The sequence below is a fragment of the Gallus gallus genome, chromosome 2 (assembly GCF_016699485.2).
Source record: "Gallus gallus isolate bGalGal1 chromosome 2, bGalGal1.mat.broiler.GRCg7b, whole genome shotgun sequence".
Classification (NCBI taxonomy): domain Eukaryota; kingdom Metazoa; phylum Chordata; class Aves; order Galliformes; family Phasianidae; genus Gallus; species Gallus gallus.
The window spans coordinates 65,758,689-65,777,402 of record NC_052533.1 but is presented as its reverse complement, the minus strand read 5'-3'; the positions used below and the strand labels follow the sequence as shown (position 1 = coordinate 65,777,402).

The following is an 18,714-nucleotide window of genomic DNA, read 5'->3' as shown; positions in this document are numbered from 1 at the left end:
TAGAAGCACCAGAGATGTCTATGTGATGATCTACCAGATACACTGCTTTAAAACACAAAGGCAGAGTGGTCTTCTGAAATAGTGAGCCAACTAGCAATAATTAAAAAAATCTTTATTTTGGAGCTACAAGTATTTGGAAGGGAAATACGATTTATCCTTAAATATCCCTGTTGTCTCCAAAGACCTGATGGGAGCCATTACTTTATGTGGGTAAAAGGAAAAAAAGGGAGTGAATAAGAAATAATTCAGCCACTTAGGTGAGCAGATGAGTTGGATCAAATATATTTTCTCTAATTACGTACTTCTGAATAAAGAGTGAAGATATCACTGACTGCATAGAGCAGTACATCCAAGGAAACATCAGATCTGAGGCGAGAATCGTGAGCAAGCTGCTGCAGGGCAAGAAGGCACTACAGTAGGATGCCTCTACTTGCACAGAGGTTATTTCTGCAGCTGACAAAATGTTCTGGGGCAAACTTTAGAATGACAGAGTTCAGTCTATCATGGTCATGCTGTGAAGAAAGATTACTTAAAAACTTAATTAACGGCCAAGCACCTGATAAGCGGTCAGTATTATTATGATAGTCATGGCTGCACTGGGGAGGCTGGTTTTGCAGGCTTGGAAGGCCTGCAGTGTAGTTTTTATAAGAAGTGTTGAATGTTTCAGTGCCCGGAGAGACAGCCAGCTGTACTGAGCCAAGGAAAGCATGCAACAGTCAGGAGCTTCACTGAAATTTCCAACTCACTGCTTTTCAGATCCCTCTTTTGTAAACTGAGGGTGAAGTTCCTCTAACCCACAGAAGTGTTTTTGAGAACAAGCTAATGTTTATGAAATACTGTGAAAATAGATGGGTTAGAATATTATTTTACTGTGTTTATCTTCATACTCCCTTGGAATCACTGTCCCATAACAAGACCTCAAACACTTTAACAACTGTTTCTTTACACTTATGTAGCTAGTCATTAAGGGATGCAAGTGTGAGTTCATGCTAGTGAAGAAAGACAAAAATCTGTATCAATACCTTCATCTAGATCATTAAATGGTCACTATTTTGGGTAGAGATCTTGACGTGCTCACATCACTTTTATTTTAACCCACAGCCCAGACTGTGTGTGCTGACAGCATGGGCACACAGGGCAGTAACATGGTTCTTTGAATGTACCTGGGAACAAACTGCAGAACAAGCATGAACTAAAGAAACCAAGAACAAGCATGAACTAAAGAAATGAAGAAAAAAAAACATTCTCCCCCCCCCAGAAGAATGCTTTTGGTTTTCTTCCACACATATGCATGAGAGAAAAGAATCACAGATCCAGGGCACCTGAGCTGGTCATCTACCCTCCTCCAGTTTCAAGTAGATCACAGAATCACGGAATCATAGCATCGTTAAGGTCAGAAAGCACCTCTAAGATTCTCTAGTCCAGTCGTCAATGCACCACCACCATGGCCACTAACCATATGCCTCAGTGCCACATCTCCTTGAACACCTCCAGGGATGGTGACTCTGCCATCTCTCTGGGCAGTCTGTTCCAGTGCCTCAACACTCTTTCAGAGAAAATTTTTCCCAACATCCAATCAGAATCTCCTCTGGCACAATTTGAGGCCATTCCCTCTTGTCCTATCACTAGTTATTTGGGAGAAGAGGCCAATCCCCACCTTGCTACAACCTCTCTTTAGATAGTTGTAGAGAGTAATGTCTCCCCCTTAGCCTCTTCTTCACCCAACTAAGCAATCCCAGTTTCCTCAGCCATTCATCGTAAGACTTATGCTCCAGGCCCTCCACAGCTTCGTTGCCCTTCTCTGGATGTGCTCCTGGGCCTCAGTGTCTTTCTTGTAGTGTGGGGCCCAGTACTGAACACAGTAGTTGATGTGCAGCCTCAATAATGCAAAGTACAGCTAGATGATCACCTCACTAGTCCTGATGACTATGCCACACAACACCCATACAAAGCAAGAATGGACTGTGTCTAAAGGAGCTGTTGGAATGAAACTGAAGCTACCAGCAGCTACCAAAACAACCAACCAACCAAACAAAAAACAACCAACAATAATACATTTACAAACTAAAAACCCAGACTGTCTGACATACATTAAAGTCATATACTACTGTCTGAGAGAACGGGGCAAAGCTCAGTCATCTGGCATGAGGGTCATGCAGCTACTGGTTCTTCCATTTTTGCAGTGAACAATACATCTAAATAGAATATTTTTTCCTCTCTCACATACTAGCTAATTAAAAATAGTCATGATGTTACAGGACATCTGTAAATGGCCTTGTGTGGAAGCTTTGTATTCAACTGGTAATTACAATTATTCTCTTATTGCAACGGACTTCAGCTTTGCTAAATCAGACATTTATTTTCTCAGCTGCCAGGGCCATAGCTGAAAACACAGGAGCCATTCAACTTCCATCCTCCTCTCTCACACTGTAGTATACAAGAAACATCCACACAGTCTTCGGTTTTCATAACACATTTTACTCTTTTAACTCAGAGCAGATTTCCTCTAATAACGTACACATTCAAGACAAAATCTAGCTCTTTTGGGACAGTAGATTTCCAATGCAAAATAATTCTTTGTTTCTTTTTTAATTTTTTTTTCTCATAGTCATACCTCTTCCTTCAAAGTGCCATGAGAGCAAATCCCAAGATGTAACACATAAAACCATTGTATATGTCCAGATCCCATATCAAGCCATAGTCTTTGTATGGTCAATAAATGCACAATTAGCAGAGTGGCATGGTTAGGCTGGTATTTCAAAGATCGTATAACTAGAAGGACCATCACAGTGGAAAGGGATAATAAAAAATAAATGGAAATGCTAAAAACTCCACAAGAAACAATCTCCAGAAAGAGATCCTTCCCCAGTGGCAGTCAGCCCTTAAATGGGGTCTAGGAGAGGTGCAGCCAGGCTCTACCCCTTCCAGTCACACAGGTGAATTGCCTTCACCTGTGCTCCTGCAGCTGAATTGGTCCTTTCCTCAGGTGATCAATCAGTGGTTCAGGCTGTGACTCAACAGTTCCCATACAGTCCTTAATACAGGCTGGACCCTCAGCCTGTGTCAGAACTGGGCAGTTTCACAATGAGTTTCATAATAATTGGCATAGCTCTGCTTTTAGGGACTTCCTCTGAAAGAGCTTTTGCACACAGACTTCTAATTCTGGTATCAGTTCTTCAGAAATATCCTTATTTACTACTCCTTGCAGAGAAAAGAAACGCAGTTACTTGCAGGCAAGGTTTCAGATTTTTAAAGACAAGAATGAGGACAGTTTTTTGGGGGGAAATATCACAGCTTTCTGAAGAGAAAAGATCACGCATGAAAATATGTGTAGGAACCTGAATTCCTCTCCAGAATAGAGCAACTAAAGCAGAGGAATGCTGCTGCTGCTTGCTTACACCTGGATCTGGGTACATGTTAGGGCTAAAACTGTGTGTGTGTGTGTATACATACAGTATGCTATAACTACACTTACAGCAACAAATACTCATGCTGTTTCTTGGAGGGGGTAAGTGACCTAAAAATTTGGTACAAAATCATAGAACAGTTTAAGTTAAAAAAAAAAAAAAAAAAAAAAAGAAGTGAAAGAAATGTAAATATGTCAACAAAACTTGGATGCTGCTGAAATATTTTACCCAACCCAAACAGCTGTTTTGTTTACTTTTCCAGGAAAGAGGGGAATTAATTGATTTCATTTGTGCTTCCCACATATGAAAGCAAGCCATCTGCAGCGTGTGCTGGAGTCATGGGTGAATGTCTCATCTTGTGACCCAACACCATTAACCCCACAAGGCCTGCTGGTTTCTGACTGGCTGCTGCTCTGTGGGAGTGCTCGCCATTCTCCTGCGCACTCTTTGAACTGTGAGGGAAACATCCAGCTCCTCTTCCCACACACCAACCCTCCCCGGCCGCAGCATTTCCCTGTATAGCCCTATGCTTGCTTGGAGTGCTGTAAACCTGAACACGTGCCTACACTGACAAAATACAAGGCTTCAATTAAGGCTGTTTTAAACACTCGTCATTCCTCAGATTTCCTCCCACTGAATCATTAGTTTATTTTCGTACCTCTGAGCCAGCCGTGCCCGCGGTGGCAGCACTGGAGCTAGTGGCAGGGAAAGGTCTCGTGGGGACGGTCACTTCACCAAAAAAAGACATTTGTTGCTCTCCTTGCACTACTTTTCCCCCTCGCACTGAACCACAGCTTAAAGGCAAAAAAAGGAAATGCAGTTCCTGGGGCTGCTCCTGGGTGTGGGGCAGAGAGGCACTGTGGAGGCTGAGGGGTCACAAAGTGACTTTCCCCGCCGGGGCCTACTTCTGTAAGAGCATCCTCCCCCCACACAGGCCACCTGAGCAATGGCTGGTCTTCAGCCAGCTTCCTGAAATGTGTTTGCCAGCAGGACCAGAGGGCTGCATTGGCTAAAATAAATACTGATGAGCCTCCTTACCTGCTGCCAGCTGAGGTGCCAGGAAAGCTTACTGCAGCAAACCAGCAGACACCACACACCATTGTAGCCATCGCAGGATCACCCCATGCACCCACATTTGCTCCTTCCTGCAGCTGAGTTACATTTTCAGCTCTGCCATCACTATCACTGCCTGTTGCTGCTCTTACTCTTTCCTCAGGACCTGGTCCCTCAGGTCTGCCCTCCACATCTCTATTTGACCTTCTCAAACCCTTCCAGCATGGTGGGGCCAAGCAGCCCTGGGCTGCTTCACTTTATGTGCTGCTTGTGCCTTCTACAAGTGAGCACATCTAGGGAGGAATTACAAACTGTCTTGGTGCCTCATGCTTTAGCTTTGCTCTCTCTAAAGCAGTGCTGAACACCTGCAGAAGCTAAAACTGGGCTGTCAGAAGTTTTTCACACAGAGGGTGGTTAAGCACTGAAACAGGTTGCCCAAGGAGGTTGTGGATGCCCCATCCCTGGAGGCATTCAAGGACAAGCTGGATGTGGCTCTGGGCAGCCTGGTCTAGTGGTTGGCGACCCTGCTCGTAGCAGAGGAGTTGAAACAAGATGATCATTGTGGTCCTTTTCAACCCAGGCCATTCTGTGATTCTATGATTCCACCAGGAAGATCCTACTGCAGGAAACAGTGTGGTTTGTAAAATATGTTCTGTATTATGAGCTTGTTGTTTTAGATGATGGTTTTCCACAGCTTGTCACAAGGTGTATCTTCAGATACCATGCCAGTAAAACTTCATTAGTAACAGCAAACATATATGCATTCCTTAAAAATGGTACACAATGGACGAGAGTAGGCAAATAAGGGAATAGCAGTGCCAATGTGCCACAAATCAAATTAAAAAAAAAAATTAAAATCAGTACACACTTGATTTTCCATTGAGGTATATACCAATGTTACTTTTACATTAGAACATGTGAGAAGAACCAGACACCGCCGCTGATTTTTGTGTTGCTTGTGTATTGTAGCAACTGCAGAGACAACCACTGTCCTAAGCACTGTCTGCTGAGCTACAGCAACATGCTGGTTTTCACCAAGTCTTTTCAGCTATGCCACCGAGTGGTCCTTAAGCCAAAGCCCCTGTTTGACAGGAAAATATGTCATTGCAAACATGCTGCTTTAGCATCTCAAGGTTTTCCAGCTTATCTCTTCTGAGGCACCAGAAGCACAGTTTCAAGAACCAAGGGATAAAGGATATATGGCTGTCGTGAGTGCCTGGCAACTTCCTTTTCATAATCCTGGAAAATAAGTAACTCTTTGGTAGCTTTTTGCTTGCAGAATTCACAGGAATTGTCACCTACTTTTAGGTGACACCCTACTTTTAAGAAGGAAAAAAAAAAATCCAGTCAAGCAAACCTGTGCTGGCAATCCAATAAAGAATATAAAAAAAGATTAGACACTCCTAATAGTTTCTGTACTTTTTACAGGTGCATAATTGCCCATCTAGATTGGATTTTCCTTCAATATTTTCAGCTATCTCCCCTGCTACAACTTACATATCCATACTTCTCACTTGACTTCTCTCTGTTGGTACAAGACCATCACTAGCATTATTTTGCTGGCTGTTCAAAAAGCCAAACTGCTTCTGCCTCCAAGCATGCTCTGCAATCCTTCTAGCAGCAAGGGCTGCATTTTCCAAGGCCTGGGATAGGATGCCAGAGCACTGATGTCATTTGCCTGGACCGCTAGGCCCTTCTTTTCCTATTTCTCTTCGCTCAACAAACTCCTGAATCATTCCAGCTCCACCATGTGACTCAGAGTTTGTTCCATAAATAATTGGAAGTAGGAGGGAGCCCAGAGCAATAAAAACAGAACCTGAAAGTGCTGGAATGAGACTGGTTGCCTTGGTGTTGTGAGGTGGGTTTTTTTTTTTTCCCTTCCCATAAGGAAATCTGCTCTTTAAAAAGGAAAAAATGAAAAGTCATCTGCTTTATTTAGAAAGAGTTAGCAATACATGCTTTGTTCCCTGTATGAGGCCAAGCTGATGTCACCACCAACAGCTGGCTGATTAATATTTTTCAGTATAGCTTCATATATTCCTCAAACCCTTATACTGAAGTTGGGATGAGAGGATCTCAAACTGATTTGGCTGAATTCAAGTCAGTAGAAAAATTTCCTCTGATGGCTCCAGTTGTGCTGTTGTAGATATTTATTAGGCAGCAGACATTTCACTTGCAGTAGTGATAAGACCCTGCCATTTTCTTCACACCTTCCAGACAATAGTTAGGACATATTAATTACATTAACCTTGAAAAACTGCTGTGAAGTAAAGAAGAATCTTAACCTATCTTATCCCCATTTTAAACACAAGGCAACAAATCAAGGGCAAGAACAGCTATTTATGCCAACAGACAATAAATCTCCTTTAAAACACGAGTGAAATAACAGGACTGGGTTTTTGTATCACTCACATGGTGCTTATCAAAGTAAAAAGGTTACATACTTTGTTAGGTGGATTGGATGAACTACACAAAATAATGTTATATAAAAGCTAGGAGCAAGGAGAGGTATCACAGAGTTCTGACATACTGGAAAAATGTGGGAGTAATATCACAAGGTAGCAAGCAAGCAAGGAAATAAATTGCATTCAGGGCCAAATATCTCACCAGCTATATAATATGGTAAGCTCCACAACAAGGATAATTTAGACATGTGAGAGAAATTTAGATGACCTATTTTCCACTGTACATCATTGATCTAGACAGTAGGTCTAGCAGTGGTGATAGAAGGTTACTGCATATTTGGGGCAGTCTGATATTGCAGCCGTATCTCAAATAGGCCTACACCATTTTCTTGAGGCACTGCTGACTTGTGTGGGCCCTACTTCTACTGGACAGTTCATGTCTGAGTGTATCATACCACCTGTTCTGACCTCTGTTCTACTAGTTTCTGTGTTGCCCACATGTACACCCACAGTCTACTGCACATTTACAACACATAAAGCCATGAAAACAGTTTCAAGACTGACAGGCCTGTTTGTACCTCAGAATTATCACTGTGGGAACACATGTGAAACAGCTGTTTCCTGTTGACAGCTGGACCTGTGGAGCTCATTTCTGTTGGACATCTCCACTCCTGTGATTATTAACTTATCCATGATTGAACTCTGTTGCTCATTATTAGATTCCAGAGCGAAATGGGAAGTGATGTCAGAGCATCTCTGGTGAACTTCTGATAGGAAAGAACTCTCCTTGAAGCGATCACAAGAAAAAAAGAAGCATCAAAATAATAATGAAGCAAGAAAAAAAATAGTAAAATTCTCGAACATTCACATTTATTCATCACAGAAGGCTGTTCTTCAACTTTTTTGCCAATGAATGCCTTAGGGCATTTCTTCTGACTTCAGCCCTCAGGTAAAGTTCAGAGAATCTGCCATACGGGTCTGCTGTGTCTCAGCTGCTCATGGCTTGGTCATTACCCATGAATCAGAACAGAGCCATTCTTCACAGAAAGGCACTAGTCTTCTCATCTTCTAAGGCCAGTTTTTCAGTCAAACTGTGGCATTGATACCCTCTGGGTGTGATTCAGCAAATTTTCTCACCTACTTCAACGAGACTTGACTCCATGATAAGAGGGAAATTACACCTTCCCCTGAAGGTATCTTCAGGAAACATTAAAAAAAAAAAAAAAAAAAAAAAAAAAGGACTCACTTACTGGACCCCATTTATCCACTTTTTAGGACAATCTAAGTCTCCGGTGTACAGGATCTGCTTTCTTTTCAGTTCTTTGAGTCTAAGTCAACTTAGCCTTTTACTTCTGTTTTTCTTCCACAACACAAAATAATCTTTCTTGTCCTTGTGTGGCTGGAAATTCACCAGCATGATTTGATCTGCGGGGGAAGGGGCAACCCCAAATGTCCCTCGTGTAGGATGTTTCAGGTGCACAGAAGAGCTGCTTGCCTGAGGATGCTGCTGTCAGGGCCCTCCAGCAATTGTCCTTGCTGAAAACTCTGCAGAAAAACATCAGTGCTCGAGCAGGTAGAAATATCTGTTAAAATACGCAGGAATATCTCTTCACAATGCATTCTGCAACAGGTTTCCTCACAACAGCTTTATTCCTCCACACCAACCTTTCCTATTTGTAATTACAGCAGGTTTATCTTAAAAGCAGTCACGAATCCTATTTGCAGGGCTACTGTTAGAATGCCTAGAAACCATTTTCTAATTTCAAGCTTATATTTATTCCTAGTCATTTGTATTCTGGAGCATCCATGGTTCCTTTTCTCCTCTCTGGTATTTACCCACCTGATACATTTCCAGACAGCAAACATATCCCATTTCTGCTTTTGTTTTGTAAAGTTAAACAAATCATTCCCTTCAATTTCCTACTGTAAGGCAGGACTGCTGCTGATCTTTCTCACTGCCCTCTTCTGCATCTACCAGTTCTAATTCTTCTTGCTTCAACGAGAGTGACCAGAAATATTTGTGGTATTAAAGTTAAAATCCACAACCTCAAAATAGGGAGAAAAAGGATCACTTTTGAAGACCAGCTTAAAACTTTTAAGAAAATGCCTCAAATTAGAACAAAACTCTTTCACTCCTTATATTTGTGGAGAAAGACTAAGAACAGCAATATATGGCTACTTTAAAGAGAAGATTAGATGGCCTATTGGCCATCACTACTAATATCATGTATAATTGTTTTGTAATTGAATCTCAGATTCAAAAAGAAGCTGATAGAAAATAAATTGTAAAGTTAGTGAGATGTCTGCTGTTTCACACTGACATTGTTCCTATCCCCATACGTGAGTTTAAAGGAGGAGAACTTAAGTGAAAGTCTGTTTGCAGAAAAACAGCTTCAGAGATGGGATTCCAAATGTTTGAGTCAATGGACTTCTTCGAGTCCACAAAATTTCCCTTCTTTAGTCAGAAGTAGAATGTAATGCAAAAGAGTAAGGCCTCTTACTGTTATCTTTGTAGCCCCAGCATTTGCCACTTACTGCAATATATCCAAATAAGTCCTGATACAACTCTTACAATCAGTCAAAAGTATTTTCTATATCCTCCTGCACATGGTAGGTTCCATGGAGCAAAGTTGGGGGATGCATTCCTAGGAGCATCCTTGGTCATGCACAGAAGCTTTCAAAGATCTGTGAAAGACCACAGACATTTTCTTTTGCTAGGCCAGATGTAGAAATGACCTCACACTGAAAAGTGAATGGCTTTACCTGGCAATTATTTCAGTGACTTTGTTCCTGCAGTCCCAGGAGGGATTGCCATCAACTTTGAACTAACTATAACGTAACCACAGCAGATACCATCAGTTTGCCACAATAGGAGACCTTCCAGGGAAAACGTGTCACCTTCTGGTACCATACTATCTTGCCTGAATGCATTTCGCAGGCAGGAAAAGGAGAAAGCCAGGAGATTCCCACTGCCATTTGCATTCTGTCCTTCACATCTGAACATTTATGTTATGAACAAAACAAAGAAATGTATGCAGGCACTAGAGCCAGAGTGCCAGCAGCATCCTCAGAGTGTTGGACTGGCCTTCTTCCTAGGCTGTTTTTGAAGCCATCAAAAATAGAGGGCTTTCTTCTATACTTATAATAAAAATAGTATTCAAAAAAGACAAAACGTGTCAGAACTGACTTAAGCGATTGCCCCACTTCAACACTTAATATTCTCCCACTCAATGACAGTAATTGTCCCTATTTGACCAGGTTCATTCACATTGCACATATTTTGTAGATTAGATTTATGCATGCATAAGCTAGTGTTCTACTCGTATGTAGTAAACAGCTCCCTTGGGCTTTAACTTCTACAGTATTCTGTCATTCTAGGGTTGGTAGTGCATACCCAGTTGGGTTTCTGTAGCAATGGGAAAGAGTTGTTTCTAGGTCTGTTCATTTGGAGATATTTGAAACGTAAATCTTGTTTATACCAGAGAAGATTTTTCAAGGTATCACATGGGGACAACAAAACACACTTTTGCCATTATTAGCTGAAGTCACAGAGAATTCACTGCCTTAAAGAGGGCTCTGACTCTTGTGTCTGCTCTATTTTCTTGCAAGAGACTCTGTCTGTATACATACTTATTCATGGATGAGAACGGTTACAGAAGAAGAAATCTAATTGAGTTTTAAATTTGCTTACTAACATTTTCTTGACCTAAGGCTCACCATATCCCATATCAGTTACTGCTAGAGAGAAAAGCATTAGAGTAACATTATCTAGAAAAGTTCTGGCATAGGGATGGAAGCCAGTGCAAAAGGCTGAGCCATTCCCTCCCGTCTTCAGCAGGCTAGTACTGGGAGGGAATCTGGGTTATCTGACAGTATTTGATGTCTCAGGAATAGGTCCATAGCCTGAGTTTAAATCTTCCATTCTCATCCCAAAGACCTATTAGTTCTTCTGCCTTAGACCCTAAACCTAGTAAATTCAAGCATGCTCACGATGTGCCTATGAACTTCCAACACTGTTACCTATGCTAATAAACTGTGAGAGAGTTCCCTGGCATGAAATTAGCCTGCTCCAGCTATTGCTTTCCCAGGCAATAGGAAATTTTCTGGACCTGTTTTGGTAGTGAGAGCATGCTAGGAACCACTCCCAAGCAGCAGTCTGCTTGTAGCTACCTAGCACAGACAAACTCACTTCAGCAGTATAGACTGTTCCATGCCAGTTGGCCTCAGTGGTTGGGAACATTCACAGGCACATTTAGTTTACTAGTATAAACCCAGACTAAGTCCTTTTACAAAATCACAAAATAAAATCAAATTATTGCTGAAAAGCTGTTACACTTGTAGTTTTAATAGTGTACTGTTTTACGCATAACTGGCATTTTCTGGGCTTGCTACACTAATTAGTATGTTCCAGTTATATACACTGCTAAAATTTTACAGTAGAATTAACAGTAGAGCTGTTGTGATGCAGAACTCCTGCAGAAAGTCTCTATGATGAACCAAATCCTTTAGAATGACAGGAGTGGATGAGCCTATAAAAAGACTTTTTAAGGACAAGTTTCACCATGACCTAAGTTGCTATCACTAAATCTTTTCAACATGTGACAATCTCATGAACATTTTCTCCTATGTCACTGTAATTGCCTCCCACACCCCCAGAGCTAGGCACAATCTGAAACAGTTCCAACTGCTCTCTTATGACAGAGCAAACTTGGAAACACAGACATCATTGACTGGAGGACTGACGAACTTTAGAGTACAATATTTTTAACACCAGTCACATGACTTATGGTTGTCCCATTCAACTCCTGAAATAAATATAGTATCTTATTTTCTTCAAATACAGCATTCAAATTGTAAGGGAACTCCAAGGGCTCCGGTCCAACCTCCTCCTCAAAGCAGACCTAGTTAAACTAGGTTGTTCAGCAGCTAATGCAGTTCTGTTTTGAAGACCTTCAAGGGTGGAGAGTTTATAGCTCTTCTAAGAACACATTGCAGTGTTTGACCATCTCCATGGGAAAAAAAAATATATATATGAAATCAGATGTGTTTGTTGCCTCTTGTCCTGTCATGGTGCACTCCATTAAGCAGCTGTGGACAGCAGTAAGATCTCTCCTCTGCCTTCTCTTTTCCATGGGGTGGCGGACCCAGCTTTCCCATCCACTTATACATCTTGTGCTCCAAGTCTTTAAACATTTTGGTGGCCCTCCTCTGAACTCAGCTCCACCATATCAGTGTGTTTCTTGTATTGAGAACGCCAAAACTAGACATAGTACTCCAGATGCTGTTTCACAAGCTTCCACGACCTTCCCATGAATTGAGGGAAGGCAGGTGTAACGTTTCCCTCTTCCCAGCCATCAGGAACCCATCTCAATCACTGTAACTTTTTAAAACAGATGGAGAGCAGCCACTCTATTACATCAGCTGGCTTCGTTCTCACTTTTTGGTGCATCCATTTGTTGTCCCATTTATTTCTGAGTATGACACTAGTATAGTACTCCCTAACACATTTACAGAAAGTAGTAACATTTGTATGCCCACAGACTCTGTTGGTAGGCGTACGGAAGCAGTAAGCGTGAAATTACATGTGGTTTCTGCATTAGTGGTTTCTGTACCTTTTAAGCATATATATTGCCAGTGATGTGAACCAAAATTGTAAAAATTTTTATTCTTCTCTTTATGCCCTAATGGGTCAAACTCAGTTTGCACTGCAACCAGAATTCTTGCTTTTCTCAGTTTCCAAGGTCAAGACTCGGGTAGTATACTTTAAAAGTATGACTTAGTATGTGTTTGTAATATAATGTAAATTGCAAGATTGAATACAAAAAGCTCAATATCTAAAAGTCTACTTCTTACCCCCTCAAATTAAAAACACAGATGAGTGAGGCCCAAACAAGTATTTTCCTTTGTGTCCATATCTGTGTATATGATGCCAGCTAGGTAGATGAACACCAACAAATGCTAATCGAAATGTGCAACAGTCCTTAGAAGAGTTTATAACATATAGCCTTTAAAGCAATTGGTCTGGGCCTTTAATAATAAGGACAGCCGAGCTCAGTTCAGTTCACTGTGATTGATGATAATTCTGATTGCTCCCACTAACAGGCTTGCTGTAGGATGAACAATAAGAAAAAAAATGCCACTGCCTTCACTCTGAGAACCCACATACCATTTAATCAGACATGAATCCATCAAACCCATGTGTCACAAAGGCTACTCTCCCTGTTAAAACACTTCACTGGGCCAGGGCAAGAGACTACACCATTCACTGAGCATTTAGGCCAGCACAGGTACACCCTGTCGCATGATTAGTTCCCTAAGCAAGCATTAATAGGATTAATTACAGGACATTTTTTTCTAACAAAGATTCAAAACCTTGTGACAGATGATATACTATAACCTGACTACTATTGAATTCAGTCTTGAACAGACTGCTAATATGAGCTTTGTTATTTGGTCTACATCTTTTGCAGTGACTCATGTTGTGAGACATTTGTCAGGGGAATACTCATATATACAAGAAATAATACAAACAGAGGGCAAACACACACAGTATTATAAAGGGAGGCCAAATTATAGTTCCATTAACCTTGAGAGCATCTTTTTAAAAGGAGATGGAAAAAGAAAACAACAAAAACAACCAGACTTAACCTCCAGCTAAAAATAGGAGCTTTTCAGCTGAGCTCTTTTTACCAGAGCAAATATTTATAGATTGCTCAAAAAATCCTGAATAATGGGGGTTTCAGTGGAGACTGATAGGTTCTTAACTAAAACAGCGTTAGCGGTACCATTTACTATAGGATCACCCTGCAAGCAGACTGTTTGCAGTCTTTAAAACCATGCATATTCACGCTACATCATTAACAACTCCTCAGAGTAAAGCAAATGATCATTCCAGGAGCTTAAAAAAAAAACGTAAGTAAATAAAAACTAAAGCTTTTGGATTTCTGTCATATTCATCAGAAAAGTCTCAGAATAAAATGCAGAGAGAGATCTATTTCAAACCAAACCAAACCAAACCAAACCAACAGTAGCATGCCTTTGAATGGATCGATGTACAACTGGAAGCAATGGGGAACTCGGGACAGAGGGGCAGAGCACTCAGATTCTTAAAAGTGCATTTTGTTATTTAAGAGCTACCATTGTTCATTTTCTAACTTTCCACCCGAGAATCAATGGCTCATTGTAATGGCAAAAACTGTAAAGAAGTTAGCAAGAGATATGCAAAGTTCTTCATCCAGCCCTGGGAGAGCCTTCTCTGGTGACAGTAATAACCCAGAGTGTATTTAAGTAAACTCACGTGCTAAATCCTGTGAAGAAATGATGGGTTTCATTTACCACCAGCAGCTTTAATAGAAACACCCACCTTTCCATTCTTTACAATTCCATCCCAACTCTTTTTAAGGGCCAGTTGAGTAGCTGAGGTCTCAGTGTAAGTTCAAGAGATGGAGATATTTGGCTCTAGAGCTTGGATTTGGCGAAGTGCAGAGGTGTGGCAGAGCAACAAGGACCAGAACTGGGGCAAATTCTGCACATGTTCAGGATTCAGCATGTCCACACACTTCATCTAGATTGTCTGTTCACCTCCCCAACAGAAACGGAATCCGTGATGTAGAAGTATTTGCAGTTACAAACACACAAGGTCTCCATTATAATCCCTCTGACTTTTATCCATCTTTGTCAGAGTGATTTTGCTTATGACTCAGTCACCAAGATAATTCTGGAAGCTTTCATTCTGGTGATTCCAAAGCATTCTTTTCCTATTATGATAATGTTAGCATTTATATAACTTGGATATAAATTTTGGCTGAGGGCTGAGGTTAACTGAGAAGAGTGAGGATGTCTTTTTGAGAGAGATCAACTTGCTTAATTTATCTCAGTACTTACTGTGCACACCTTAAATGTTTAATTTTGAAACAGCAATCTAAAATACATCTTAAAAGGCTGTAATAGACATTGCAAATTACTGATCCTTCCTCTATCAGATTTAGAAAAGTTTTTACTGAAAGAATTGGCTTTAAACCAGTAAATAAACAATGCCTCTTGTTCTGTTTCAGATAGCTGGAGGGGGTGGAAAATCAGAAAAAAAGATTGTCTGGCTTTTCTTATTTTGTTAATAAAATAAATGCTGTATTGGTGTTTTGTTCTCTTAGGTGAACACCTTATAGTAGTGATTGCTTAAGGAATTTGTTACCTTTCAACACAACACTTCTCTGACTTTGTGTATCATTAGATTTTCTCTCAGTGCCAGTCATAGCAGCAATGCACGCCAGCTACTGTCCTTCTCCCAAGTGGCTGCCTTCCAAAACCTTTGGCTATATATAACTTCTTGAGTGTTTGAGGAATTTGGGGAATGAAAAATCTCCAGCACATTAATTTGAGCAGGTCTGTGGTAGAAGCATGAGACCTATCCCTGCATTTCCTAATTAATGGAATACATATTATGCTGGGCCACCTCCAATCCACCTAAGCTATGGATTCTGTGTATCTCCTTCAATGACAGTGCTCTTGTGAGCTTCCATCAGCCACCACTCTCTTCAAAGCTATTCATTTCTACTCCTCCAGCACCCTCCTAGTGATGCCAGGACACCTGTAGATTAGAAATGCATGTTTGAACAAACCTCAGGTGGAATCACTTTGCTGTTAGGGAGCATTTATTCTGGATGTGGTTGTTTAACCCATCTGTAAAATGCACAGTGTGAACTGATCGGGGAATTAATCCAGGTTTTATGTCAGGATATTTTAACACAAATAAATTCCCTGATATGCTTCACCAATTCACTGGTGCTCTTCAACATCTCCTGGTGCTCTGCAACACCTTTGTCAGTGACATCGAGGATGGGCTCCAGTGCACCCTCAGCAAGTTTGCTGATGACACCAAGCTGAGTGGTGCAGTTGACACACTAGAAGGAAGGGATGCCATCCAGAGGGACCTCGACAAACTCGAAAGGTGGGCTCGTGTGAACCTAATGAGGTTCAACGTAGCAAAGTGCACCTGCCCTTGCACAGCTTCCTGCAGTTGGTGATTGGCCAGCTCTCTAATTTGTCTAGAACACCCTGCAAGGCCTTTCTGCCCTCAAGGGAGTCAACAGCTCCTCCCATTCTACTGTCATCTGCAAACTTAGCAAACCTTCAAGTTTTGTACCCAAGTAATTGATAAGACAATAAAGAGAAATGGCCCTAAAATTGAGTCCTGGGGAACTCCATCAGTGACTGCCTGCCAGCCTCATGTAACTCCATTCATTAGAAACCATTAACACTTTGAACCTGACTCATCAGTCAACTGCTCACCCATTGCATTATGTTTCTTCAAGCTGTATGCTGGGCGTTTTGCCGAAATCTAAGATTATATCAACCAACTTCTCTTCATCAACTAGGTAGGTACCTTGTCATAAAATGAAACTTAAGTTTGTTAAACAGGGCCTTCCTATTATGAACCTGTGTTGGCTGTGACCAATGGCAGCATTGTTTTTCAGCTGTTTTTTAATAGCTCCCACAATAATCTCCATAATTTTACCGCGTACTAACGTGAGACTGACGGGCCCGTAATTATCAGGGTCCTCTTTCTTGCTCTTTCTGAAAACAGGGACATTTGCCAGCTTCCAGCTGATTAAGATCTCTCCAGATTCCCAAGACTGTTGAAAAATATGTGAAAGAAGTCTTGTGATGATGCTGTCCAGCTCTTGGGAGTACCCTGGGATGAACCCCATTAGGCTCCAAGTGGTTAAATCGCTGCAGAAGGACTCCAGGGTGTATCTCAGGATGCAGCACATCAGCTCAGTTCAAGTGGAGGATTTTCACTGCCCAAGTTTAGAATGCTTGTTTTAGTTAACGGAGACAAGAAACCTCCCTCATGTAGGCATTCTTAGTCACTCACTACAGGTTCCATTGGCTGCACATGATGTCGACAATTTTATTTCAGTCTTTCAAACTAGATGAGTAAAACCAGCTGAGATGAATGTTCCCTATGTCTCTGTACTTACTTTTGTCACTCTCTGAGCTAAAAGAAATTAACGGGATCTCCAGCATTGCAGATTGCTCAAATCTCAGAAAAGCTATTATAAATGTTTATTTGCAAAAGCCATTCAAACAACAGTATGTAACAAACAGTTCTGAAGAAGAAAATCCTCACTTAGCAGTCAAATATTAGATAGTTTCTAAATATTCTCTTAATTTCTCATATAATTGCCAGACATTGAAATTTTATCTGGACACTCTTGTACACACAATGACAATTTCCACCTTTTTTGTTTTAACTCCATATGTGGTGCTGTACAGAGTTTATCTGGATTCTCATGTTTTTGCCTTGCACCTCTCCATTAAGAGTGCAAATGCAGCAGATGCACCAGAAGCAGTTAAGTTTCAGACCATCTAGGAGAATGTTACAATTTTGAAGTTCTTTTTCCTTCTTTCTTCAAATTCCCTATTCATTGAGTAGAGTGAGGATATATATCTCTGTTCTTCCTTCCCTATAGAGATACTTTGTTCTTCTTCAAAGATGCAAGAGGAAAATCAGCTTCCCATACAGCAGGATAAGGGCAATGGTTTCAATAACTATAATTACAAAATGCAAAGCTGCAATATGGTGGAGACCACCCCCACCAGAACTTTATAAACTATGCTAAAATCATTCTTCATTGTTCTGTCTTTACACTACCAAGCATGGGAGCAGAACACAATGGAGCCAGCAAGTGATTAAGAGGTATCAGGTAACAACCTTCCACAGATTCTGGAGCTTATTAAAACTTCAATTCACAACCTGATGTAGCTGTAGGTGTCCCTGTTTATTGCAGGGAAGTTGGACTAGATGACCTTAAAGGGTCCCTTCAAACTCAAACAATTCTGTGATTCCATTACATTATTCTTCTCTGTTTGTACACTTGTGCAGCAGCTTTCAATGAGGATTTTGCTGGCTGTCCCCCATGCTTACAGAGGCAAGCATGTGGCAACTGAGGTCGAACATAAAAGGGAAGACATGGGGGAAGTTAAAAGGTGTTAAAATGTTAATGGCCATTTTCTTTTGTTTTTCAATACATAACAACTAAACATATTCATCTTGTTAGCAGCGTCATAGTAATGGATAACCCAGTCTGTTCTGGTTTCTGATAATATTGTTCTCCTAAATCTCCACTGCATTATACTTGTGTGCACACATGCACAAACGCTCTGATAAATTGCTGTGATCCCACCAGCTAAAGAGCATTACAGCCAGCCCTGGCACCAGCAGAGCAGGGAAGGAAGTACAGCATATTTTTGAACAATGATGCTAAGCAAGCTATTAATTAGAATTTGTTATGTTCAGCTCATTCCAGAACACTGTGCTGAAGGCACAGTACAAATGTCCTTTCTAAAATATTTTCCCTCTTGTAAGACTCACATTCATGCAGAAGGCAGATGTGCATTTGTGGTTTGCAGCCTTTCAATAAATAAGTTGTCCTCCCAACAAAAACTCAACAACCCACAGAAAGCAACAGATAAACCCAGTTTCTAAAAAAGCAAGACATTTTACTGACATGAGGATGTCACACATAAATGTACTTCAACAGAACATCTGTTGTGTATAATCTGATAGTAGTTTAGTTTTTGTAATGCACAAAGAGGTTCTGAAACACAGGCAGATGCATGATTAAAGGATGGTCCTCATCCTGTGCTACACTCTCTCTATAGATGGAAAAAACACGCACTTCTGCCAGATCACCGCCTCACTGTCAGCAAACATTTGGACAGCCTACGACCCTATAGCTTGCTTTATGGAGTACCAGCCTTGTATCAGCCAACCTGAGCCTTTGTCCTTGTGAAATCATGCCAAAAGCTGCTCAGGCCAGGGACAGATGTCCTTTGTTCCAGAACAG

General features: G+C 41.1%; 1 long non-coding RNA gene across 1 annotated transcript in view; it reads right to left on the bottom strand.

Moving 5' to 3' along the window:
* Window positions 1-7,713: 7,713 nt before the first annotated feature.
* LOC112531766 overlaps window positions 7,714-18,714 on the bottom strand; it is a 67,481-nt gene continuing 56,480 nt past the window's right edge. Inside the window, exon 4 of the long non-coding RNA XR_003073760.3 lies at window positions 7,714-8,448. This is a non-coding gene — a long non-coding RNA (uncharacterized LOC112531766). The remainder of the gene's footprint in view (window positions 8,449-18,714) is intronic.